The following is a 27,012-nucleotide window of genomic DNA, read 5'->3' on the forward strand; positions in this document are numbered from 1 at the left end:
TATCAATTTTGACCGCAACTCCTCACACAAGTCCACGTTTTTATCTAAAAACGTTCGTCCACGGTGTCACACCGCCTGCATACTGGTTGCCCTACGCTAAAAAACGACTTTTTTTTACAAATAGCCAATTTACTTTTACTTTTTTGTTGTACGTATTTTCGTTTCTATGTATGCGAATACATTTAAAGCGAAGCTAAATATGTTTCGGTTTCTCAATATAGCAGGCGGGAACAAATCGGCGAAGCACCGAAATTTTTCGCCTCCAGAGCAGTCCAGAGCTAGTTCCTGAATGGTTCCTGCCGCTACGTTTTGGCCAGTGTTTTTGCCGTCCGGACACGCGAACTTTCAAGGGCTTCCGGAGCGACGTTTCGACCGGTGTCTTTCTCGCCTAAGCGCGCTCCACTTGCCCATTTATGTGTGCACGCGTAAAGCGGGGGAGAAAGGCTTGCACGCGCAGCTGGGCTTCAGCGCCCATCGATTCGGAACCATTGGGATACAACGGTTGTAGAAAACAGCCGTACCTATTGTTTAATCAAAACTATACTAAACTACACTCAAGCACATTCTATGGGAATGAGCCTCTATTTCAACTGCAACAGTGCCCCGAGTTTCATTTATTTTCATGATTATACGCGTATGCAGTTCATAGTGAAGTCGCAAATAAACGGACGTACCCGTCTTCGTCCGCTACGGTAAAACTAGATCTCATCCTTCCATTGGTTTCACTCAGCTAATTAAACTTAAAGGTATGTTCAGACAGACAGACAATGAACTTTATTGAATGTCCTGGGGAGCACTGCTGCCGTTCAGGGCGGCAGCGCTGCGGGCCGCTCCCACGTGGGGACGGGGAGGCCGAGCCTCACCGCCGCGTCGTGGGCCCTCTGGACGGCCCTTAGCTGGTGCATTAGATCAGGGCTCTCCAAGTCGGAGCGCCATTCTTCCTCGGTTATGCGTTTTGGGCCCCGAAGTGAGGGACACCGCCAGAGCATATGATCTAAATTGCTACGTTCGCCACAATCCGGGCAGTCCGGTTCAAAAGTGTCCGTGTAGAAGCTGAGAGTGGATAGACTAAGATAAGACCTGGTCTGCAACATTCTGAGTGTGGCTGCCTGCGGCCTGGAGAGTTTCTAGTGCGGAAGAGGAAACGTTCGCCTGCCCAGCTTATAGTGCTGAATAATCTCGTTGAACGTGAATAAAGTGTCTCTGAAGACCTCCCAACCAATCCCCGAGGAATCGCCTCCGTCCGACCCGGCAAGGTGTGTTATCTCGCGCGCGCGGGTGTGGGCGACCTCATTGAGATTAGTTAATGACAAGTGCGACCCTAGGTGAGCGGGAAACCAGATGATAGTGTGTGAGGAAATGACCTTATTTCCTAGGATGTGAGCTACCTCGGCCGAAACGGAACCTGACGCAAAGGCCCTAACGGCTGCGCGGGAATCGGTGTAAATTCGATGCCGGCTGTCGTCAAGTAAAGCAAGAGCCACCGCGGCCTGCTCGGCTCTAGCCGGGGTGGTGTTCCTGAAAGACGCAGAATTGAGAACTTTGCCACTGTGATCTACCATAACTGCCGAGAAGTTTGCCGATCGGCCGTACTGCGCGGCGTCCACAAAGCACGCGGAGTGCGGGTCGTCGCGAACTTGTTTTAGTAGGGCCTCGCCTCTGGCCCTTCGCCTGCCTGCATTGTGCTGCGGGTGCACGTTGCGGGGAAACGGGGAGATAGTTATGTTCAACTGCAATTAAATTACAAATAAACGTGGATTTTCGTCCATGCCTTCCACTGCGTCCTGTTTCGCTCGTCCTCCTTCACAAAGTGGAAGCTTGGCACTGAATGTTTTATTCGTTCACCGTCGGCTTCCGATTCACTAATTACCTCTCTGTCATGTTAACGATGGGCGTGGCGTTATCGGAGAACTGAGAGCTTGAGAGTTTTATATTCTACACTGTGTATTAGTGTAGTGTACTAATTATGTTTATAGTCACTCTTTCCTTCATGATGATTACGGAGCAGTGGCGTTCCTGGTTAACCTTGCACCCGGGCCCCAGCGAATTTGTCACCCCCCTCTCATACAAAATGTCAGCAATAATCAGAACAAATCAGCACAATTGCCACTATTTTATTTGATATTACAGTAATTTCCTTTATTTTATTTATTTTATTTCCTTTATTATATTTATTTCATGTTCCTTTATTTTGTTTATTTCATTCCCTTTATTTCCAAAATTAAGTTTACCCACTTATTTTGTTTTGTTAAAATAAAAATTGTTGAAATAACAACAAAAGACGTATCTATTTTTGCGTAGAAATTAACAAAAACTTTGCGGGTTTTATTTAAAGCGAGGGCTTTGGAATACACAATACATAATACGAGTGTTCGATAGAGTTAACCACGATGAGAACTTTTGAGGATATTTTGGCAATAATGAAGGAAGGGTGATGCTAAAGTAAGCATGCTTCGCTTCTTTTAATGTTTTTTTTTTCATGAATACTTGTTTTTTTTTCTGAAGGATCCAGGCTTGTGGATTACCTGAATATTTACCCATACAGAAAAGCCGTTTGTTTTGGTTTTTAGAGCGCTAATTATTGTATTAAACCAATGCGAACTACCGTTCAATAAACTGATCTTTTCTGGAATATACAAGAACTGCTTTAAACATGTACCAGTTTTCGTCAACCAAACGATTTTAAAAAATGTTCATACATTTATTTATGAATCGGGTTGTCAGTAGCAGCAAAAATGGCTTTTCCATAGTCGCAAATTGTTTTTGGTTTGTTGGACGAATGATGAGATGGCACATTCAGCGGGACAAAGGCAATACAATACAGAGGTCGCTAATGTCAGGCATGTGGCTAATATCTGAAACAATGTCATCGTCATTTATTGTACCCTTAGTATTAGTTCGAGCATGCAGATGAAAATGTTGTCCTGTGTTGCTGGGTAGTCGCTTGTGTTAAGTAAAAGTAGGCGCATAATGATCGGAAAGTAGAGGATTCCGATAGCGTTGTCACAGTCGTAGAGGATTTCCAGGCAATGTGGGGAAAATTAAAATTGGCAAAAAACAAACATGGCACGATTAGGAAATTTTGTAATAAAATACATAGTGCGTCGAGCAGGTCATTAGAAAATCCCGCGTTAGCGGATGGTGTAAAATAGCAGAAAAAAAAAATTCTTCTGATAGCCTGCAGTTATGCGAAAGGAAACAAGATCGCGCTTTGTAAAAAGATTCATTTAGATACGTTCAAAGATTTTGGCAATATCATTTAGAACGCCGCCTGAATGTCTCTTCTCTTTTTTTAAGTTAGCGCAATGCGTACAATTATTTTAACTGTTTTGACGTAATAAGATGTTCTTTGACATCGTTAAAACTGAAGCGTGGCTGTTTTGTTTTGCCTTCACTTCCGTTATTAGCAAACAAACATATTTGGTGGTAATGGTTGGTCTTCGTTGGAGTGGAAACTTGCGGAATACTGGTGGAGCATTATACGTTATAAACAGTTTCGTTTCACTGAACTGTAGTCGTATAGGGGGATATTAAGGCGAATATAAAAATTTCTGAGAATTAGGGGTAATGGGTAAAAAAAAAAAAAGTTCCTGCGTTTTTGCAGCCGCTCCTTTCCATAGGGGCGATTTCCGGTGCAAGCCGGGTGAACTTCCCAAGCGTTGTAGTCCCACACAAGGGCCGAGCGCCAGGCCGGGGAGTCGCTTGTACCTATTTTACCGGTAGGTGCCCGGCGCCACCAAGGAACACGAATTGGGTCTAGGAGAACTCGTCAAAAGTGAACTCGTCGCAGCCAACTCGTCATAGGTGAACTCGTCACATACGGCAAATCGTCATAGGCCATCTCGCACTAGGGAAACTCGTAACCTAGGGCAACTGGACACTCGGCCAACTCGTCACAATTTACGTTTTTCGTCTATCATGTTCAAATGGAAGAGTACAGAAGCTTGTATAATTCTCATCTTAGTCATAAACATTCTTACACTCCTCCTTCTATTCACCACCCTTAATGTTTCTTTTGTCGCCTTCCAGGAACGCGCCAGCCAGACAGAGTATCTTTTTTTTTCTGTGTGCAGCTAATGACGTGAGTCTTTTATATTAGATTTAGTTTGCCCGTTCTGTTTTTTGTAATACGTTTTTTTTTATTTTGGTAATTAAGTGACGGCGCTGTATTCGGATTTGCGATTTCGTTCTGTGTTCTCGCTTTTTAGTATTTTGATCTTTTGTTTTCATTCCTGTTGACAAACGATGCCTGTCAAGCTGGGTAACTTTCGTTTTGTTAGTCTTCATATCACCTATATATGGGAGCGAAAGTCAAGGCTCGACTTAAAAGTTGACCCCCCCCCCCCCCCACACACACACACGCACACACACTCACACAAAAAAAGTGTGACGAATATTTTTTAGAAGGAGAAGAAAAGCCAAAGCAGAAACCGGAAGTTGTGCTGAAACCGAAAAGCCAATTTCAAGCCTGCAAACAAACAAGAGTGCAACATTTTACCCTATTTATAGATATATACACAAGCAGGCAAAAAGCTTCAAAAGATAACGCAAAAAGAAAAAAAAGAAAAGAAAGAAAAGAAAACGCAAAAGAAAGAAAAAGTCGAACCCCCCCCCCCCCCCCTTCAACAGAAAAAGTGTGACGAATATTTTTTGGAAGAAGAAAAAAAAATAAACCTGAAAAGAAAGCCTTTACCCAGTAAAAAAGTGTGAATTTTTTTTTTGGCTACAAGAAGGGAAATCAGAAGGGGACAGAGGAACATGTGTTAAAACAGCAAAACCATTTCAACCACCACCTGCCAACTAACAAAAGCAGAGGACCCCCCCGAACTCTGAAGAGGTCAAGCCACTAACTACCTCTCCCCATTTCCTCGACATCGGCCAAAAATGAAACCACGAGACGACTTTTCCTAGCACGAGAAGGTCAGTGCTACCACTTTTCCTAGTACGGGATCACCTAGAACGAGATGCCCTCTTTGACCAGTTCCCCTATGACCAGTTTTCCTAGGACGAGTTGGCTGCGACGAGTGGGCCGGTTCCCACACGAATTCACATGGTGCCATCCACAGCCACGATGGACGCTCAACTCGCAACCGCCTGTGGCAGGACATGCCGCCAGACTCTTTCACCCCCGGCAATGGCGCAATGCGGCATAATGGCCGGGGGCCCCGCCAGATGGACAAGGGTCAGGGGCCCCTCGATAGGGTAAAGGCAGCTTTTTTTTCCTAGCCTAAATACACTCGGTGCAAATTTAAAATCTTTCAGACGTCTGCTACAGCGCAAACAACGCTTCATCGGATTCGAAATTAAGGGTTCTTAAGCGAAGCAGGATTTCTGGATGGCTCATTCAAGGGACCGCGTTGTCCTGCCGATATCATACAGTGTTGAAACTCTTACGTCTGTGGAACTCAAGAACGTATTTTTGTTGTTTTTGTGTTTCTGGTTCCAGATGCCAGACCTCTTTCCAGTAGCGATCTGCACATGCACGGGCCGCCGGTCCGCCATTCTTGGCAGTAGCCCCGGGCGAAATAAACAAAAGGGCGCCCCCTCAGCTTGCTGCTTGGGGAGCAGAAGCTGTGCTTCCCAGGGCTGCACGTCTTTATTCCTCTTTTCGGGCAGTTCGCAGAGTTCGTACGTGCACACAAAAAGGCTTTTAAAGGAAAGGGGCAATAATGTTTGAGGCTGACCACGCTGCGAGCACTTTGCTACCAGTAAGGGAGAAACGAAAATGAAAAAAAAAAAGTGAAGAAAAAGGGGTGCTTCGGTCACTGCAGATTAGTCACGCGAGCGTACGCCTGCTACTGTGACATTCATGTGAAAAGCACGGGTGACGTTGGGTGCGGGAGGGATTGCAGGACCAGGATATTTTGTGCACGGGTTCCCCGAAAGCCAAGCATTTCTTGTGGCGTGCCTTACTGCCAGTTTAGGTTCGCCGTGGCGGCTGCTAAAAGGACCGGTACCTGAAAAAGAAATTTTCCACTTCCCCTGAACCGGCGGTCGAAATAGGGTTTACTCTCCCTCTCTCTCCTCGAGAACGCTTTCCTGGGAGAACGGGGAGAGAGGGGTGTCTCCGCGTGCAGGTAAAGCACCGACGCTACAGTCCACAAGTTTCCCCGAATACATCTCTTTCAGGTCTGACGGAGGGCAGAGGACAGCAACCCAGAAATTATTGTAAACGTGTGTCCCCCTTTTTTAGATTCGAAAGGAGGCGCACTCCTTCGTCTTGCCTTCATGCGCAATGGAATGCAGACACGCCAGCAGACGCACTGCGTTACCGTGAAGCTCTGGGCTTCAAGTGAATTCTTGTGACAATGAGAGCCCTGCTGGGGTGGCTGCTCTTCAGATGAAGGCCGAAAGCTCAACGCCAGTCACGCATCTTTACCGTCACCCCCCCCCCCTCTCCGGAAGGAACAAGCTTGCTCCCCACACCCTCCGGTGGCATCGCGGTAACTCTTCACGCCGCGCACATTATCCGATAATCCCCCAGGCATTTTTGAATGTCATAATTCTCCTTGCCTTCCCCCATTATACTGAAAATTGGGGAGAGTTTGAATAGGCAGCGGCAGTTTAGTGGCAGTCGTCTTCCAGTTTTCGACGTCCACTAAGACACTGGAGGAGAGGCACGAGTGGCACCCCCCCCCCCCTTGCCGAGGCGGCTAGTACCCGGGGCCCAGGGCCCCACCGCCCCCCTCCGCCCCCCCCCCCCCCCCCCCCAAGCGACGCCACTGTTATAGAGGACATAGTTTCATAGTATAGTTAACGCTCCATTCTTAATTATGACGTCTTCCCTCTCCGCACGTATGCTGCGGGCCCTCTGTTATTCTCTGATGAGTCTGATTTGCTGTCGCTCTTTGCCGGCGGATCGAACTGCAGAAACGCAATCCAACAGCCAAGGTTGGTATTACAACCCGTTAGACAAAGGAACAATTTCATACTTTCGCGGCTTCATTTGGCTTGGAATTGTAAGTACAACAAGAAAACTAAAAACCGCCTTACGCCTGACGGAAAAATGGCTGAACGGCCATACGGCCCTACTACGAGAGAAAAATTGCAAAAACGCCCTACTTGTACGGCGAAAACCGTACAGTTGGCAACACTGTGTGGCCGCAGCACTCTGGACATATATGCCCGGGAAAACCGGGAAAGACAAAACGTGACGTTATATCTGCCAAGGGCTCTCACTCTCACTGTCAAGGACAGATACGCAGCCTGGCTGCCACCATGCGTATTCTTGGCGCCTTGGCGTTTTTTGCCAACGGAGATGGAACCGTTGGGGGGTAAACGTATACAGCTTTGCTGTGAAAATCTCGTGTCTTTAAGCAGGAAGCCTTCTAGCGCAAGTCGTAAACGAGTGTCCGGTGTTTTTTTTTGTTTTGTTTTTTTGTAGTACGCGTTAGTTCTAGCGCGAACAATAAGCGAGTGTCCCGGTGTATAGTACCGTGACTACATAAGACGACGGTTACGACGACGACATGAGACGCCAACAGCCCGAGCCCCTAAAACAGCATGTAAACTGGTAAACGTGAATTACGTTCGTTTCACTCACAGGAGGCTACGAAAAATGGCGCGTTAAGGCACTATACCCTCGAAAAAAGTTTTGGCATGGGATTTTACGGATGGCTACAAGAAAGCCAGAGGAACTGCTAAAAGCAGTTGTAAAAAATACGTTTTAAAGACGTAGCTTTCGGAGGGATCTTATCCTTGCAATTATTGACTTCTAGAAGGCGTCTTTTCCTGTCCGAAATGCCTTTCTGACGTTTAATCCATGAATACGACGTTTCCTAGACATTCTGTGCTGCTTGGGCATAGCCCGGCCGGCTGAGCATAGCAGCCGTTTCTGCAGGCAGCCGCTTGGCGCCGGCAGCATAGTCAAAATTTAGGGTATCCCGGGGATCCCCTGTTACGCAAACATGCAAACCACGAGAGAGCGCATGTTACGACCATGGGCACCGCGCGAATGTGCCACGATCGCTAGCCTGCGCGAATTTCCTTCGTGACTGGAAAAGCGGTATTCAAAAACGGAGCGCTTTTCCAGTCATGAACGTACCCAGTTCGATTTTTATACACGGAGCTACACCTGCAGGATGACCACCTGTGCCCGCTCACAAGAAGGCTTGGTTACTTACACCTCGGTGCATACAAAGCTGGTGAAGCTCAGAAATGCGAAAGCATTCTCGAGGAATTCCCTTAGGCGCTCCTGCTGAGACGAGGTCATGCAGTCAAGATTCAGCATTCAAGTGCGTCGCCTGGTGGCCGGTGCTTTCCCCAGTGAAGTCTTGCCCAGCGTGGCCGAGAGCCTTCTAGCGGAGTCAAGCACAAGGCAGGGAAAACCAGATCGAAAAGAAAAAAAAATTACGCCCACCTCCCCTCGCGGGAACCCTGGTGTGATGCGACGCTGAGGGGTTTCAAGCGCAAGCGGAGAGCAACCGTCGACCGAAAGGCCACCGGAGAGCGGCACACCGGTAATATGCGCAGCGCGCCCGAAGGACAGGAGACCGCGGAGAGAGAGAGTACTGCACATGCGCAGCACCGCGTGGAGCGCCGCCCACCGGCGTAGTGAGAGCGCGCTGGGCCGCACACGCTCTCACCTGGGCACGCGCCGGCGCCAGTGCGTCTGCCGCGGCTATGACGCAACACAATCCAACACAATCCACTTTAATCCAATCCAAATCCAAGCCAATCCAATCCAATGCCCCTCGTGAGAGTGTTCGCTATCGGGAGGAGAGGGGGAGAGTGGCTGCGGACAACGGACGCACGCAGGAAGGACTGGGCCGCCGACCAGAGATGCTCTGAGCGTCGCATCTAAAAAGGCTCCAAGAGCGCAGTCATTCCGTATGTCCAATTGGGTGTCTCACACAAGCTGAATAAATTGATTGATTGTAGGGTTTAACGCGCCCACGCAACGCAGGCGATGAGGCGCGCCGTAGTGGAGGGCTCCGGATTAATTTTGACCACCTGGGGATCTTTATCGTGCGCCGAAATCTCGTACACACGGGCGTTTTTGCTTTTCGCCTCCATCAGAAAAGCGGCCGCCGCGGCCGGGAATCGAACCCGCGACCTCGTGCTCAGCAGCGCAACGCCTTAGCCACTGAGCCACCGCGGCGGGTCAAGCTGAATAAAGTAGCAGGCATGAAGTCAGTAGTTTGACGGACGCCCGTCTGGTCGGGAGGGTACATTTGAGAGAGAAATAGGGTCCTGACCAAGTAGTGAAAAAGAAAAAAACTCCCAAGCATTTCCCCGAGGGTGAACATGGTTAAGTGCGAATGCACGGGGTGATGCTATGAGGGGGAGTAAAGTTAAAATCCGTTGGCATTCGCCCGTGAGCGCGCGCGAGCCGACCCACGGAGGTCTGGCAGTTTATCGCTGCATATATAGGGGGGTACGCCGCGCCGAGCGCGCCGAGCCAGGTGGCTGAGAGAGGAGGCGAGCGCAAGGGGAGAGGGACAGCGGCGCACGGCAGCTGCAGCCGAGCGAGGGGGAGAGGAGAGAGTGTGACGTCACGGTGGAGAGAGAGGCGCGCGGCAGCTGCTGGGGAGAGGAGGCGCGCTGTGACGTCATACCATGACGTCACGGCGCGAGGAGCGGTGCGGGGAGCGGCGCGCACCCGCGCAGCCACGGCGAGGAGGCGGAGCGAGCGCGGTCACGTGGTGAAGTGACGTCACCGCGCCGTTGCTACCGACGCTCCTCTCCGCTCCACGCCGTTGCTAGGGGGAGGAGGACTGCGGACGCCGCCGCCGCCGCCGCCGCCGCCGGCGGTGGAAGGTTTGGGGTCGCTTATAAAGTGCATTCGCACTTAAAACTTGAAAGCATGCGTACGCAGTCATGTTCCTTGTGTTGAAGGGGTCGTTCACAAAATGCTGCGGTGTCAATGATCGCCTTTGGGAGAATGCTGATTCAGGCTGCGATTACTCACGGGCAGCGACCACAGCAAGGCACGCCACTGCTGTTCACCCTATCTGGGAAAGTGCACAATTCTGAAGCGTTACAAGGGTACAGTGGTACCCCTTCTCGCAATGAAATTGCTTCTTGCGTCAGCAGCCCATCATTAGCCCTTTTTGGCGCGAAAATGACACTTGGATACCCAAAAGAAGCCTACTGTTCATTAATAATCCCATCCTATAGCATATATACGCATTCCAATACTTTAAAAAGGCGCCTTTTGGCGCATCCAGTATTTCAATTTCTGCCCATTGTCACCGGGCAATTCTTGCGACACTTAACCATTGTTTAGTCCTTCCTTTCCGCAAGCTTTTCACCCTTAATCTTTGTGAAGTGTGTATTGTCGTCTTCAGAATACTCAGTTAATTGATAGTCAGTGGTCGAGTTGTTTGCCCTTATAGCCTTGTCTCCATTACCCGCGCTGTTTTTTGCTCACAAAGTACGAATCAACTAGCCAAAAATCATACCTTGTTCCAATTTTTGCCTTTTGGCCCTTACTCAGGTTGCCTATGGAGAGCATTCTACGTGTGTCCAATATCAGCAAGAACATTACTAATGTCGTTACGTGGTGGCTCAGTAAGACAGGATACCTTATAATTTCAGAAATAAGGTTGGAAAAATAACGGACAAGCTGTTTTTTGTGTATCCCTTGGAGACCCCCGAAAGTGCTTGAATTGCTTTTCACATCTAAATGGTTTGTATTAGTATACGAGTGGATAAAATGAAGTATAGTAGAATTGTTTTCTTAATCTAAAAAGAGCAGCAAGAAAGCTTGGGCGGTCACTACTATTTCCGTGGTACAAGGCTTGGTGTTGCGAGAGGATGCATTGTTTTCTCTTTCAGGAGCTGACTAGGAAGAATGCAAGAAAAACAGCGCTCCTGGACCCGACCAAGTTACTTACAAGGTCCTCGCCACCCCCGGACGAATCACAAGCGACACTGCTCACTCATTTCAATGAGTTCTGGTCGTCTGGGAAGCTTCCCACGCAATTAAAGACAGCTGAAGTACGTTTCATACCTAAGCCATGCAAATACCCACATATCGACAACCTCAGACCGATTTAACTCACCTCCTGTATCAGAAAAGTGCTAGAGTACATTATCCTCAAGAGACTCCAGCAGCATTTAGAAGATACGGGACAGATGCCAGACTCCATGTATGGATTTCGTGAACACCTCGGCATCCAAAAGGTGCTCGTTCAATTGAAGGAAGGAATAATCGCACCAGCCACCCGTCGCTCCCCTTGAGCCATCCTTGCCCTGAATCTTAAAGGGGCATTTATTAATGTGACCCACGCGGCGATTCTTGGTCGGCTTAATCAGACTGGCTGCGGAGAACGAACCTACAGCTACATCACCGAGTTTCTCACAGATCGCCGAGCCATCCTCCAACTAGGGGATCTCACCTCTAATACAATCCAACTCCGCATTCGCGGCACGCCCCAGGGGTCTGTATTGTCTCCCCTACTGTTTAACATCGCATTCATTGGCCTTCCCGCTGCCCTAGAGCAAATACCCACCCTTCGACATGCACTTTACGCGGATATCACCCTGTAGACGGGCACCGATTCTCTCGGGGGCATTCAAGAAACTCTCCAACGTGCTGCGGACACAGTGAACGCGTATGCCCAAGCCAATGGCATCCGCTGTTCTCCTCAAAAGTCAGGATTAATTATAGTTCGTAAGCACAGCCTCAGCTCTGACCCTGACAAGTTCTCGATTATCCTCGACGGACACACTATACAACCGGCTAGAGCCCTGAAGAACCTGGGTCTTACTAAGTAATCAAAGCCAACACCAGAAATGACCAAACACTTTACAACCTCAGTAAAGCGACTGATCAGATAATGCATATGATTTGTCGCATCACCAACAGGCACCAAGGCACGAAAGAAAAAGATACTCTTCGGCTCGTTCAGACCTTTGTCATCTCCCGCCTCACTTACATTGCGCCATATTTTTTGCAATGTAAGAAGTGTACTTAACAAACATGAGTCGTTGTCATCGGCGATTGACACATGTTCCGCCCACATTATTGCGCTAACAGAAACTTGGCTTTCCACACATGTGCGCGACACGGAAATTTTTTGCAATGCCTCTCACTTTTCCATTTATCGTTGCGACCGTACTGAACGTCGAGGCGGAGGCGTTCTTTTAGCCATATCAAAAGATATTCCATCCAAGTGCGTACATATTAACAGTCATTTAGAAATAATTTGGGCCTCAATGACGCTTCACCATCAAAATATAGTCTTCGGTGTTTGCTATCGACCGCCTTCTTCCTCAATTACGTTTATGAATGAGCTACATGACGCAATCAACGCAATTTCTACACGCTATCCTTCCTCGTGCCTTTTTCTTCTGGGTGACTTTAACTATCCTAACATTTGTTGGAGTACGCAACCGCCTCACTTATCGCCATTCTCGACTGAAGCAAGTAATTTTTTAGATTTGTGCTCTGTATTTTCTTTAAGCCAATTGATAACACAACCGACTAGAACGCTAAATAACACAGCAAGTACATTAGGCCTTATCTTAACGAACCGACCTGATTTTGCTTCATCTGTCACTTATTCCCCTGGATTGAGTGATCATTTGTTGTTGACGTTTCACATTAACGCAATCCCCCCAAGAAAAGCAAAAGACAAAAAATATATTCGTGACTACAAGAACGCTAACTTCGAAGCTATTAACAACGAACTGTCAGTCTTTACCGACTCATTCTTGCTGCACTTTGATAACCGGTCTGTTCAATGTAATTGGGATTTATTCTCGAGTAAAATTCACCAACTAATGGATAAATATATTCCGAATCGTGTAGTTACATCTTATCCCCACGCACCATGGTACAACTCGTATATCAAGCGCCTCTCTAACCGTAAGAAGCGCTTTTACCGATTAGCCAAAAAGTCCCCCACTAGTTCCCGCTGGGATACTTATCGCGTCGCTTCTGATGCTTATGTCCATGCAGTAAAATATGCTAAAAAATCTTTCTTATCTACAGTACTGCCATCTATGCTAAAGACTAACATTAAGAAATTTTGGCGCGTCATTAATCCACCCGCTCATGATGATATTGGCCTCGAGGACGACTTTAAAGGGACCCTGCAACACTCTCTGAGCAGTGCAAGTAAACCTGCGCGACGTTTAGATTACACTGCCAGAAATACCTGAGCCAAATATTACACGTGCACGTGAAGCGGTGAGCGCGCAAATCGATGTGAACGGCGCGGAAAAACCAACCGCTCTCTCTTCAGTTGTCCTCATTATGCATGGCCTAAGGGACGTCACATAGGCCATGGCTGCCCGATCGGCTGTCACTGGTCAACTTCGCGGCTAGATTATCTTATTTCCGTCGTCGTCATCGCTGTGTACGAACCTCTTCTATGCCTGAACCTGTAGGCACAGTTTTGCCGTTTATTTTGTGTTTTTGGTGCGCGTGGAGCTTGAGTGACGAACTCAATACTTCCCTTTCAATGGGACCACTCGACTACAAACGTTTATTGCTTCAAAAACGCCCTACCAGCCCGAGCGCGCACTTGCGAGCAGGCACCCATGCCTGCTTTTTTGTGGCACCAGACCGGAAATAGGCCCCTCCGCGTTGCGGAGAAAAGGAGAAAACTACCCGGCATGTGATATATCGAAGGCCGCCGAAGAGAACGCCGCGAGCCGCCCCCCTCTCCGGGAGAGAGCGCGCAGCTTTCGTCGCCTTGTCCGCGTTCGAGTTGAGAGGGAACGATTATGCGCGATTTCTCATCGCGCGTAGTTTCGTTAATTGTGAACGGATTTTCATAATTCTTGCGGGAGGAGATTTCTGGGACAATAGACTTTATCCCAAAATACAGTACTAGTAGTCGATGGCAAGTGTTGCAGGGTCCCTTTAACAATCCAGTGCCTTCTAATATGTGTGCGTCTATCTTAAACGGCACTTTCGTAAAAAACTTTTCCAACACTACTGTCGATAAGTTTCCGGCCGTCCAACATTTCGAATATATTGCCATGTCTCCAGTGATTGTCGATGTTCTTGGCATTTCCAAATTAATTGACGGTTTACAGAATCATTCATCCCCTGGTTTTGACCTAATTACTGCAAAGTTTCTGAAAAATACAAATGCTTATTGTTCTATACTACTAACAAAATTTTTCCAACAATCACTAAATACATTTACGTTACCCACCGCGTGGAAAATCGGGAAGGTGGTTCCTCTGTACAAAACTGGAAATAAATGTGATCCCTCTAATTACCGCCCAATTTCACTCACCAGCACATGTTGTAAAATGCTCGAACATGTTATTTTTTATAATCTGGTTAAATTTCTTGAATCTAACTCATTTTTCACGTCGGCACAGCACGGCTTCCGGAAATCATACTCTTGTGAAACTCAACTGGTAACATTTACACACAGTCTTCACCGTATTCTTGATCGTTCGTCGAATGCAGATTGTATTTTTTTGGACTTTAGCAAGGCTTTTGACAAGGTCTCTCATAAACTCCTGCTTCACAAACTACGCCAACTAAATATCGATGATAATCTTCTAAATTGGATTGAATGTTTTCTTACTAATCGTTCGCAATTCGTTGCAGCAAACGGCTACAACTCACCCCTACGAGACGTACACTCAGGTGTACCTCAGGGCTCAGTGTTGGGGCCGCTGTTATTCTTAATTTACATTAACGATCTCTCCTCCCTGGTAACTTCTAAAATCCATCTTTTTGCTGATGATTGTGTCATTTTCCGAGAAATCAACACCGACAACGATTGCGCAATTCTTCAGTCTGATCTTACTAGTATCGCTAACTGGTGTCATGAATGGCGAATGGAGCTCAACACTAAGAAATGTAAAATCCTACGTGTATCTCGTACTAACACCACTCCGTCTCTTTATTTTCTTAATAATTCCGCTCTAGAATTGGTTGTCTCTTATAAGTACCTTGGCGTTCACATCACATCAAACTTGTCCTGGGCCCTTCACGTCGAATACGTTATTAACAATGCTAACCGTATGCTGGGATATATAAGGCGAAACTTTTTTAACGCCCCGTCCGAACTTAAACTGTTGCTTTTTACAACACTAGTACGTTCAAAATTAGAGTACGCCGCGCCGATATGGGATACCACTCACGAAATGCTAACAACTGCACTTGAACTTGTACAGAACAATGCAATTCGCTTCATTCTCTCCAATTATAACCGAGGTGCAAGCATTACAGCAATGAGAAATACACTTGGCCTACCTACGTTGTCTTCTCGTCGAAAGCTTTTTCGTCTAACCCTGTTCCATAAATTGTATCACCACCCGGAACTCTGTAAATTAATTCCACCACCCCCGTACACTTCCCATCGCATTGATCACTCTCACAAAGTTGGTCTTGAATTATGCAACACAAAAACCTTCTGTCATTCATTTCTCCCCCGTACATCCCGCGAATGGAACCACCTTCCCCGTGACATTGTTAATATTAATGATAACCTGAATTTTCGCGAGAATCTAGCTAATATTGTATATTCAGGAACAATCTAATGTTTTTGTTGTTATACTCACTGCACTGTATTATTTTTTTTTTGTAACCCACTCCCCCTCTGTAATGCCTTTGGCCCTGAGGGGTACAATAAATAAATAAATAAAATAAATAAATATATTGTCCCAACTCGAACCGACACCGACAAACTCAATCGCCTCATCCGGAAAGCAACAAAACAAGCTTTCGGTCTCCCGACGAGTACGTCTACGGCCAAACTAATTAAATAGAGCTCCACAATACCATAGATGGGCTCATCGAAGGACACCTTTCCAGTCAACTCCTTCGACTTGCCCAATACAAAGCAGGCCGCGTGGACCTTCGAAATATTGAATGGTCATGCCTTGACCAGACCCACCTGGTCACCATCCCCGACGCTTGGCGCCAGTCCATTTTTGTGCGCCCCCTTCCCAGAAATATGCACCCTGACCTCCACCCTTCCCTGGTCGCAAAGAAGCCCGAAGCAAAGCCCACGAAAACATTTACAGCAGCCGATCCGACGTAATCTACACAGACGTAATCTACCCAGATGACCAAACTATGGTGGCAGTGGTAACTTCTAAGAACGCACCACCGCCTCAATCCGGACAACTTCCTCCCTGGACGCTGAAGAATTTGCTATTGCGCTCGCCCTTACCCAAACCACCTCCAAGATTATATTGACCGATTCGCAAGCCGTCTGCTGCAGGCTCTTGTCGGGACGCGTGGCCCCCGCCACATGCCGACTTCTGAAAGAACATCAGCCTGCCCATAGGGTGGACATTGTGTGGACTGCCACCCACTCTTCATTGACGGGCAACAATTTTGCTCATCGACAGGCTCGAGACCTCACTCACCGAGCCTCTGAGACCGGGGCTGTTTCCGCACCTCTCCTCACCTACCAAGAAATCACCTAATACTACCGAACAACGAGACAGACCGTCACAAACTCGAGCGTACGACGTCCAAAAATACTGTATAGCTTTTTCATATGATTGTACAGCGCCTAATTCTTGTTACAGTCGTCCGATTCGTTCAGTTCGGTTCTATTCGCCCCGAGAAAACACTGGAACTCTCTCGAACGAAGCGGCGGTAACGCGACCACTCGCCGGCTCGCCGGCAAGAAAATACCAAAATAAAAGCTCCGCCGCTCAGCTTTCACCGCAGCTTCGAGTTCTTTCGAGGGGGCGAGCGTAGCTTTGCCACTGACAGAGTCCTTCAATGCTTTTCGAAAAGCATTGAAGGACCCTGTCAGTGTAAGGCGCGCCGATGATTCCAGAAGGGAGAAAGAGGGAAGTTGTGCCCTTGACGGCGGCTGGCGCGTTGTGTGTCGTGCCCCCTCTCTCCGCGCCGGCAGTTTTAAAAAGAGAATCCGCGCCGAAACAAATTAGTTACGTTTGGACGTCGTGATGTGACAACTGCTTCTGCCAGTTTGTGCACCACACCATCGGCGACCCGCGCCCTGGAGGACTCCAACGTACTCCCGGGCCTCGAATCACCGTAATTGTCTCGGACGGCCTGGCCTACGACGAAGCCACGCTTCACAGGTAGCCGATTCGCCTCCGACAGCGGTGCATCTTCCGGCCCGGTCGGTGAATATTGTGGGACTCTGTCTCTCATATGCACTGAACTGTCTTTCTTTCAGTTAACTTTTCTACCTCGAATATTCATTGTTAAAGTTCACTGTTATACATTTTGTATTTGAACTGTTTCCCGCATTTGTATTCATTCTAAGTTACCTCTCGTTAACGCTACTTGTCTTCGTGCTTGTACCGTGTTTTGCCTGTCCAAATATAAGTCTCTGTTGTTGTTCGTTCAAGGCTCTGACTCATTCTTACCGCTCTGGTCGGCTAAAGCCGCACATCAGACGGCCACCTCCTTCGTCACCTGTGCCCTGTAGATTCGGTGGGGTTGTTTGCTCGCTTGAGTCGACTCCCCATATCTTCTGACAGCGCACCCAATTGAGGAATCGGTGACACAGACCTTCCGATCTGTGACACACATCTTTGACCAAAAGCCAAGAAATCACACTCAGACAAATTCAAGAAGGCACTTTTCCACACCCCATCCGTACGCATTTACTCTTTCCTACACAGTACTCCGATGAGTGTAAATTCTGCCAGGAGCCAGGAACTGTGACACTCAACCCGTCCCCTTCCCCTGAGCAGTGGGACTGTCGACCTGAGGACCAGCTCCTGCTTGTGACCAGGGCTACGGCAGCCTGGATAGCACATGGGCTCCTTGACTGAGGAACCACTCTCACATTATTGCGTAATAAAGTTCTCTCTCTCTCTCTTTCTCTCTTTCTTTCATGGGACCAATTGAATTGCATGCATGAATGCTGCTATTGTGTTTTGGCTCTAATGAATACAGGCCAAGCTGAGTGAAATTGCAGGCCAAAACTAGTGAAGACGAAAGATTACAGGTGCCTTAATTCTTATACTTAAAGGGACCCAGAAAAGCTTTGTGAAGGTGGCAATCAAATGCATTCAGGTGGTAGAACACATAACGGAGGATTTTTGAGCCAAGTGTGAGCCCCATACGTTGTACGGATAATTTGCAAACAATTTTTGAAGATCGCCTTTCTCAGCCGATGAGCGCGACTCCGCAGCGAGCCGACCGCGGCTGACGCAACGCCGGTCGCGGCTGACGCAACGGCGAGGCGCCCCCCTGATTCGGCCGATCGTCGGCCGCCGGCAACGTCACTGCCATCGGCTTCCGGCTGCTCTTCCTCCTTCCTGCGCGATCCCGAGGCAAAGGCGGGTCCGCAGCGATTGACGCGTGCCTAGGCGCAGGAATGTAGCTAGCGGAGAACGGAAGTCGAGCGTCGCGATGTCACATGGCTATTCCCAGTGTTTCCAGCTGCTTTGAAAGAAGCATAAAGGGAGGAGGAATCGATCGGCAAGGGGGGAGAGGTGCACTTAATTGCTTCTCGCACAGCTAATACTGAATGTAGATCAATAATTCCAACGGCATTGCATCGCTATATTGGTACTACGCGACAATACAGGTCTTTTGTAACATTTACAAAAGGCTTTTCTGGGTCCCTTTAATTTGTTCTCTGGCATCCATATCTCCGGATCCAAAGGATGTATTCAAATTGTTACATGCAACTAACTGTGTCATTAATTAAGTAGCTGTCTTTCCGCCTGATAACATGTATACTATTCACTACTCTTGCACTTCGTAAGTGACACGGTGCATTATGTTCTACCCAGGCATCCCGCTGCATGGGGCACCTCGGCTGGAGGCAAGGAACAAGGACCCTGGGACCCATAGGAACAAGCCATACTGCTGATGCCTGCCACATGAAGTTACCATCACTGCTCACGAATGAATAGCTTGTTGAAGGTTACATTTTTTTTCTTTGTAAGAGCTTCGTCCTGCGGTTCTTACAGTTTTAACCGTATAGCTAATTTTCTACTAAAAATAAAGGTTGGTTTTCAAAATATCGCAGGTTGGTTTTACTTGCTGAAATGACAGTCATTTTGCTGCACACAGGACATAAAACAGGTCAGTGCCCGTCTTTAGGGTGGGCGACCAGTGCGGTCGCACAGGGCGCCGGAGAAAAGGGGGCGCTTGAGTCGACTCCCCATATCTTCGTCCTGCACCGCCAGCCTGCACTGAGACTTCGGCGGTGCACTTTGAAGTGAGGGAGGAAACGCATATGTCCAAATAATCCCAAATTGTCAAGCCTATACCGAGAAACATGGACACACAATTTCAATCCCAAAACGAGGGTGCGAAGCCTTTCGAGAAACCGCCTGAGGAGGCTTCAGGAGACCATATTCACAAAACTAACTAAAGTGTAACTTCGGACACTTATACTGAAACAAAATGCTGAAACAAGAACAAAACATACGCTGAAAGGGCGCCTTGCCGCGAAGTTATCGGCCGGAAAAGTAAGCTATACTGAAGCAAAAAAAAAAAAAGTGACGCCAAAAATTCAATTGACGTTATTTTTGAGCAAAGAACGATTTTTTTACCACTATTGTTATTGCACGTATGAATATGGAACAAAAAAATTCGTACAATGGTCTGGCTACTTCGAAAAAAGAGGTTGCATTTCCGGGGTCTGGAATTATTTCAAAGCCAGCGTTGGTTTTATTTTACGATAAAAAAAAGAGAATAAATATTTATTTATTGAGCAGGAGCTGATGTTACCGGCTTCGCCCCGTGGAAGGCATCCCTGGGATTCTTCAATTGAAATCCCCGCCCTGCCGTGTGGCAAACAAACAGAAAAACTTTATTACGGCAATCCGTGGCTATACACGTGTCTTCTCTTACATTCTAAGCAGGGCTGTTTGTTAAAGAAAATGAAGACAGAAACGCCGACGTTACTGGCGCGTGTTGAAAGTTTTAAAGAGAAACAGGAAAGACTGGAGAATGCCATTTCGTATTAGGCTAAACTAACCTGATCTATCCTGACAAACCTCGCACGGTCGAGGTTGTGCTCATATTTGCTATTACTTTTGCCCACGTGTGTGAGTGTGAGGGAAAGCGATGCGCCAATCGCAAGACCACAGCCGAGACAAATAATATCCGTGCACTTTCTATGTAAAAGCCACAAGACTATCCACTGTCATCAAGTTTAACGCTAAAACTTTGTCCTTCTATCAATGTTACCTGAGGAGCGCACCCGCTGTTTTAGTTCTTTAGTGCTAGGAACCCCACTTCCGCATTTCGCCGATGTTTCCCTGTCTGTCTGGTCCTCTGCGCAGCACGCGTAACCATTGAGGAGGCGCCGTAGGTGGTGCTGTAGAAAACTCCGTGCTGTAGAAAACTCCGTGTAGAAAACTCCGTGTAGAAAACTCCGTGAAAAATGAAAAAAGAAACAGACGCTTTATCGGTCTCTTCAGTACAGAGATCTTATTCGTGCTCCTACTATTTGAGAACAGTTGCAGCACTACTTATTTCGCTTTAATGCCCGTTGTAATCGTGCCTCTAACACTGGTTGGTTGCTTATGAAGGCTTAAAATCAGACAGCCAACAGAAAGTTTAAAATCAGACAGACAAAATCAGACAGTCAATCAGACAATATTGGGGCTATACGCTAGTGCTTGCTAGCTTCTTGATGAATAATTGCAGTTGTCTGGCATTTTGATTAACACAACCAACGTTTTTTTTACTGGCAAACCTCTTTTCATTTGTGCACTTTAAGCAGCATTATCTGCTTGAAATGTGACCTGATCGGACCTTAGGTGGCGTCATGCATAAGAACCTAATTCTGGCTGGCGCATTGATTCGCGGTCCCCGTTGCAGGCTTCAGCACCGAAAAACATAGCTCGCTGGAATGAACCATCAAACACAATTTTGTTTACGATTAAACATCCTTCTAAAAAAACGAAAAGAATCAATCGAAAAAAGGTGTACTTATAAAAAATCTACCATCGCTTACTAAAGAACGTTGAGGGAAGCGCGAAAGCGAGGATTTTTTGTGCACTAAGTAAACGCATATACGAACGCTCTAAATGTGTACCAATACGCGATTTATCAGATAGATGCTATTGTACCCCTTCATCATGATCGCTGCGTGTATTGTCTTATCCAAAACCGCTCCTTCTTCGCGATTTTCAACTGACCGTTTTACGCAACAGAAGGCCGGTTTCACGTATGTAGAGTCGATTTAGCGGGTAACTGCTATGCAATTTGTTTCGAGATACTTTCGATAACAGAAGAGTTAGAGCCGTTTTCTGTAATCATACTTCCTCCGTAGATGGCCATGCTTCATGGCAGAACAGGCAATGTGGGGAAGCCAGCTTACGAACACCTAGCTTACATGATGGTGATGATGATGATGATTGCTATTGGTTTCCCCTTTGAAGCGGGGTGATGGCATGTCATCTTACCAAAAAGGACTAATACAACCATGTTTTACACTCTTGGTTTAATACTAGCGCTGCTTAGGGCAGGCACTAAAGCTTATTAGGCCCGAAATACTTTTTTTTTCCTGTTACAGGTGGTAACTGTCCTAGGCAATATTCCCCTCTCTGCTTTTCGTCCACCAGCATTCTAATCTTCTTTTCGTCCCCTCGACAGCTTTGAAGTTAACTTCCTCTCTGATACCCTTAAATCCTAGGGCTTCTGGAAGCCCAATATTCCCTTCATGTAGATTTGGATGGATACCCTCACATTCTAACACTATGTGCCGCATAGTTTCTGTTTTTTTTTTTCCACAGACCACACACACCTCATCATTTTGGGAATACTTCCCCACAAAACTCTCAGTTCGCAGGCAACCTGCTCTAGCCTCAAAAAGCAAAGCACTGCCCAGGGAATTATCGTAGAAATTTTCCTTTCTGATGGTCAATTTCTCAGCCCTGTACATCTCTAACGACGTTTTAGCTTCTATTTTTTCCCTCCATTTATTCGTTTCAATCTGCCTTGCCTCTTTTTTGGTTACCTTGGCTGTTTTGGATTCTCCACTGTTCTTTCCGTATTTCATCGTTAGCCTTCTGGTATTTCTTAACCACTGCGTGTCCACGCTTTTCAAGTATAGGTACCTAAATACCTTAGCTGCCCACCTTCGTTGATCCATTGCCCTCAACCTCATCTCAAAGCATATTTTACTCTGTGCTTCTCTAACTCCAAACGACGCCCAGCCCATATCTCCCTGAACTGCTTCGTTAGTTGTTTTTCCATGCGCGCCTAAGGCCAAACGTCCTACCGTTCTCTGGTTTACTTCCAGGCCTGATAGAACGACTGATTTTAAGCAGAGTACAGCATTCGCAAACACGAGACCCGGAACCATTACTCCTTTCCACATTCCTCTTACTACTTCATATCTGTTATACCCCCACAGAGCTCTATGCTTCATTATAGCTGCATTTCGCTTTCCCTTAACCTTAAGTTGCTCCTCGTGAGTTCTTGAGTAGTTATCCCCTTCGTTTATCCACACTCCCAAATATTTATATTCCTTCACTCTAGGTAATTCGCCTTGCTGGATAGACACTACATCAGTGGTAGCGTCATGGAAAACCATTATTCCTGATTTTTCTGCACTGAAATCTAACCCGAGGTCGGCGGCTTCCTGGCCGCTAATATTTATTAGCCGCTGCATATCGGATTGGTTATCAGCTAAAAGAACAATGTCGTCTGCGTATAACATTCCCGGAATATGCTGTTGTACCACTTCGCCTTGCAGCATACGGGTTAGACTAAACCCTACTTGACTTTCTTCCAGTTTCTTTTCTAACCCTGCCATGTAAAGCATGAACAGTATTGGGCTCAAGGGGCATCCCTGTTTCAGTCCCCGATGGATGTTGACCTGCTGGACGCATTTCTGTCCTTCCCAAGTAAGGTGCACTCTATTGTCTTTATAGATTGCTATAAGGAACTGTACTAACTCGTCATCTAATCCCTGGAGTTTCAGCGTTCTCCATAGCCGTTCTCTGTTTACGTTGTCATATGCCCCTTTAATGTCCAAGAACGTAATCCATAGTGGTCTATTCTGTGTTTTCGCAATTTCGATGCATTGCGTTATCACGAACAAATTGTCATCCAGTTGCCTATCTTGTCTATATCCATTCTGCAGTTCGCCAAGTATTTCATTTTCTTCCATTCATGCTTGAATTTCTGATTTTATCGCCTGCATTACGAATCTATACACCACTGACGTTACTGTGAGTGGTCTGTATGAATCAATACTGGCTTTGTCTCCTCTGCCTTTATATATTAAATTCATCCTACTTTCTAACCAGTCCTCTGGTATTTGTTTGGTTTCTATCACCTTATCTATTGCTCTCATAAACGATTCCTTACTTTTAGGTCCAAGCAGGTTTATCAGTTGCATTGGTATTCCGTCCGGGCCCACTGCTGTCTGGGGGGAAACCTTTTGCTCTGCTTTTTTCCAATCAAGGTTGCTCAAACTTATTTTCCTTACCGCAGTCTTCGGTGGCGCTGATGTTATCGGTGCTGGTTTCCCTACCAATATTGTCCTAAACTTCTCATTAATAACTCGATGAATATGCGCCAATGCGTGCTCTCCTTCTAAATGTTCCCCCTCCTCATCAATCAGGAATTTTTGATGGTTATCGTTTTTTGAGCTTAGTGATTTTACATGGTTCTAAAACTTCTTGGATGCGCTTTTGTCCTTCTTCCGTATTTCTGCCATCCATTGTTCGCTTTTCTGCTTGATCTTTGCTTGCACCATTTTCTGCACTTCTAGTTTTTTCCCACGGTAGATATCAGGGCCGTACCCAGAGGGGGGGGGGGGGGGGGGGTTTGGAGGTTCAAACCCTTCCCGAAATTGTTTCCAGGCAGCACGTAAACAATACTTACTCTTGCTTTCAGCAAAACTACCCCCTTCCCAAAATTCATACCCCCCCCCCGAAAAAAATTTCTGGGTACGGCCCTGGTAGATATCCCATTTCTCCTTCACTACCCCCGGTTCCATACCAGTTCTTTTTGCTTCTCTATATGTTCTCTCGACGCCTTTTTTCGCTGGTAAGTAGCCTCTTTTATTTCTTTATTCCACCAGCTTCTCGGCTTTTTCTTCCCTTTCCATCGGTTTCGTTGCTTTGCTTCATTCATCTTACCCTTTATGAACGCAATCATTTCGTCGTAATCCCAATTTTTGCCTGGGTATTTATTGATTTCATCTTCCAATCCATCAGCGATGATCTTTAAGTGCTCATTATTCAAAATAGTTCCTCCTATTGTACCTAAGTCTACATTTGTCCGGGTTGCGCCTCCAAAGTGCAAGCTAAAGCGCTTGTGGTTGCTTCCTCAGCTGTCTGTTCCATTTTCATCTATCCTCATTTCCCGCAGCCTTCCGTATACTGTCTAGGATACTAAACTGTAGTCTATGCTGGACTGTCTGTTACCGATTTCTCACGTTATTTGTCCGTCACACTTGCTTTCCGTGTTTACTATTACAAGCCGGTTTTCCTGACATAGATCTATCCCTAGAGAACCGTTGTGGTCTGTGTATCCATCCAAACCTTCTATATGGGCATTCATATCCCCAACTATGATTATTTCGCCCGAATCTTTGAACTCGTTTATATCTCTTCTCAAACAGTCTACCATTTCCTCATTTTCCTCCCTAGCACTACTTCCGGTCCACAGATACACTACTCCTAACCATGTATTTTTCCCCTCTATGGTGCCTCTAACCCATAGATGCTCTTTACAGCTTTCATGCACTCTCTGCCAGTCGGTTCCTTGTTTAATGAGCATGCCAACACCTCCCCCTTTCTTCATTCCTGTGGTCCTGTTGCAGCCTTCCCAGACATAATTGTCTATGATAGGTGGGGCTTCTAGGTCCCGGAGGTGAGTTTCGGCTAAAGCGTACACGTCTATTCCTTCCCGTTCAAGTTGCTTTTGAATTACTTATCTGGCTTTCTGCCTCCCTGCATATTTATGTAGCTGATTAAATATTTATTGCATTTGTTTTTCCTTTTCCGCTTACGGGGTCTGTTTTTGTCTTTTACAAAATTGTTTGCTCCATTGTTTCCACTTAAATGGCTTCCGTCAACGCTCTCAGTTACGTCTGTAGGTTCTCCGTTTAGCTCTAGGCCTGGCTGCCTCCCAGCGTTGAGTGTGCATGTGTCCCTTGCTTCCCCTTTGTCTCCTAGTTTGCCTTCCTTAGCTGCGCGGGGCCCCCTAAAAAAGCTACCGCTCTCCCACCTAAGCGCCACCCCACCTTGTTTCCTAGCCTGGGGCTGAAGTGAATCCCGTCCCACTGAAAAGCTTGCCTATGTCCGATGCTGCCCACTACCCTGTTCACGTCTATCACTTCAAGCCCAAGTTCCCTGCCACACCTCACGATCTCGCTGTTAGCAGCGAGTACTGCCCGTTCGGTGTGTACGCCCTGCTTCATCACCTCCGGCACGGTGCAGACTGCAATGAGCACATTTGGGGCCGTCGCCCGCAGGTCCTTTACCCCCTTTGCTATCTCCTGGCCAAGTTTTCCCTCCTCTCCCTTTAGAACATCGTTAAAGGGGCACTGACACAAAAATTTTGCACCTTGTTTTTTTGGTTGCGATAAGTAGCTAGTGACCTACTTATCACCTGTAGAAACCTCATTTGCGTCAGCGTGCGACGGTTGTTTAATTAGAGGCAAATTTTCAATGCGGCCAGTCGCAGTTTCGGTTTCAGCGGGTGCCGCGAACCGATGGATTTTGTGTGAACAAAGCTGATCACGTGACGATCGGAGGGATATCACAGAGCAGAGATGCCGTAGCACTGTCGAATCCGCATCGTCGGCAGTTTCTGCGAATGCCCCCACGTACTGATCTCGTGAGCCGCTTAATTAAAACGCGACCGTGGACGTGACGCTGGCGCTGCGAGTGTAAATGCTACCGCGGCTAAAGAACGACGCGCGACGCTCGAGACACGCGCGCTGGTAGCAGCCGGCCGGTCTGCCTACAGGTCCGCCTACAGATGTGTTCGGCTTAGCACTGCGGCGGATATTCGATTGCCGCTCTCGTAAGCGGTGCAGATGACAATTTTCAATGCAACCCGCCATCGCATAATTAACTCCTTTCTCATATAAGCTGCCGTCGTTGGGACTTGGGTACAATTTTGTGCAGCGATAACAAGCTACCACTCGAGCTACCTGCGCCGGCCTGGGCCACTCCGCGGCCGCCGCCTGCACAGCGACCGTGCGGCTCACTCAGTGGGCTTTTCGTGCCTCCGGCGTGTTTTCGCGTCCAATGTAAATAAACAGTAATAGAAACAGAGTGCCTGGAATTGCTGTAGAACTTCTGTCGCGGCCAGCTGCCCGATGAGCTGACGAAATCACGGCGCCTCCGCCGCCAACGATCGGGTCGTTCGTTCTCGAGAGCAGAAGCTCCGCCCTCCGGCCCTCCGATTGGAGCGGCAAGCCGGGCGAGCCGGCGAAAAACGCCGGCCGTGCGGAAGCGGCAAACACAAACTCGTGACGTATTTGGATGTTGTTTATTTACAAAATATCCTCGGGATGTCGATTGCGCGTGGTCCTCTGCTGGCTGCTCGGGTGCATTTCGCACACGTTAAAATTGATTTTAAATATGTTCTAGGCTGTATTCGCCGCTGATATTTTGCAGATGATGTATATGTGTTCAAACCAATCTATCTCCGAAGTTATCTCGCCTTCAGAATTTTGTGTCAGTACCCCTTTAAGCCCCGCGGCAATCACCACAAGGTTTCTAGCTTTACTAGACAAGGCCAGCTGCCCCTTCGCTGCAGTCATCACCTGCAAAGGTGATGACTGCAAGGTGATGACATGATGACATCGATATTTTGAAAGTCGGCTTCACCCCTAAACATAAGTGCACTGTTGGGAAGACATCCTCTCAGGAGCAATTTAAGCCATCTTGTAACAAGATATAAAGGCCTTAGTACCTTTTACTATTTTTTTATGCGAGCTTTCCGCTGGGCCTACCGGTCTATGGGGAAATGCGTTAGTTTCCTTACAGAACGCCATCGGTCACACGAGGAAAGCCCGGGCGGCGGGCGCAGTCCACGGAGCGCACAAAACAATGCACGTTTGTTTGAAATTTGCGACTGAGCGTACCTCCTGGTTAATTCAACTAATGAAACTTGGACGGAGTAGAGTTTTATTCCAGTGGGAAAACTTGGGGATGTTCGTT

The sequence above is a fragment of the Haemaphysalis longicornis genome, unplaced genomic scaffold, assembly GCF_048455015.1.
Source record: "Haemaphysalis longicornis isolate Haplotype H1 unplaced genomic scaffold, Haemaphysalis longicornis Haplotype H1 scaffold_1, whole genome shotgun sequence".
Taxonomy (NCBI): domain Eukaryota; kingdom Metazoa; phylum Arthropoda; class Arachnida; order Ixodida; family Ixodidae; genus Haemaphysalis; species Haemaphysalis longicornis.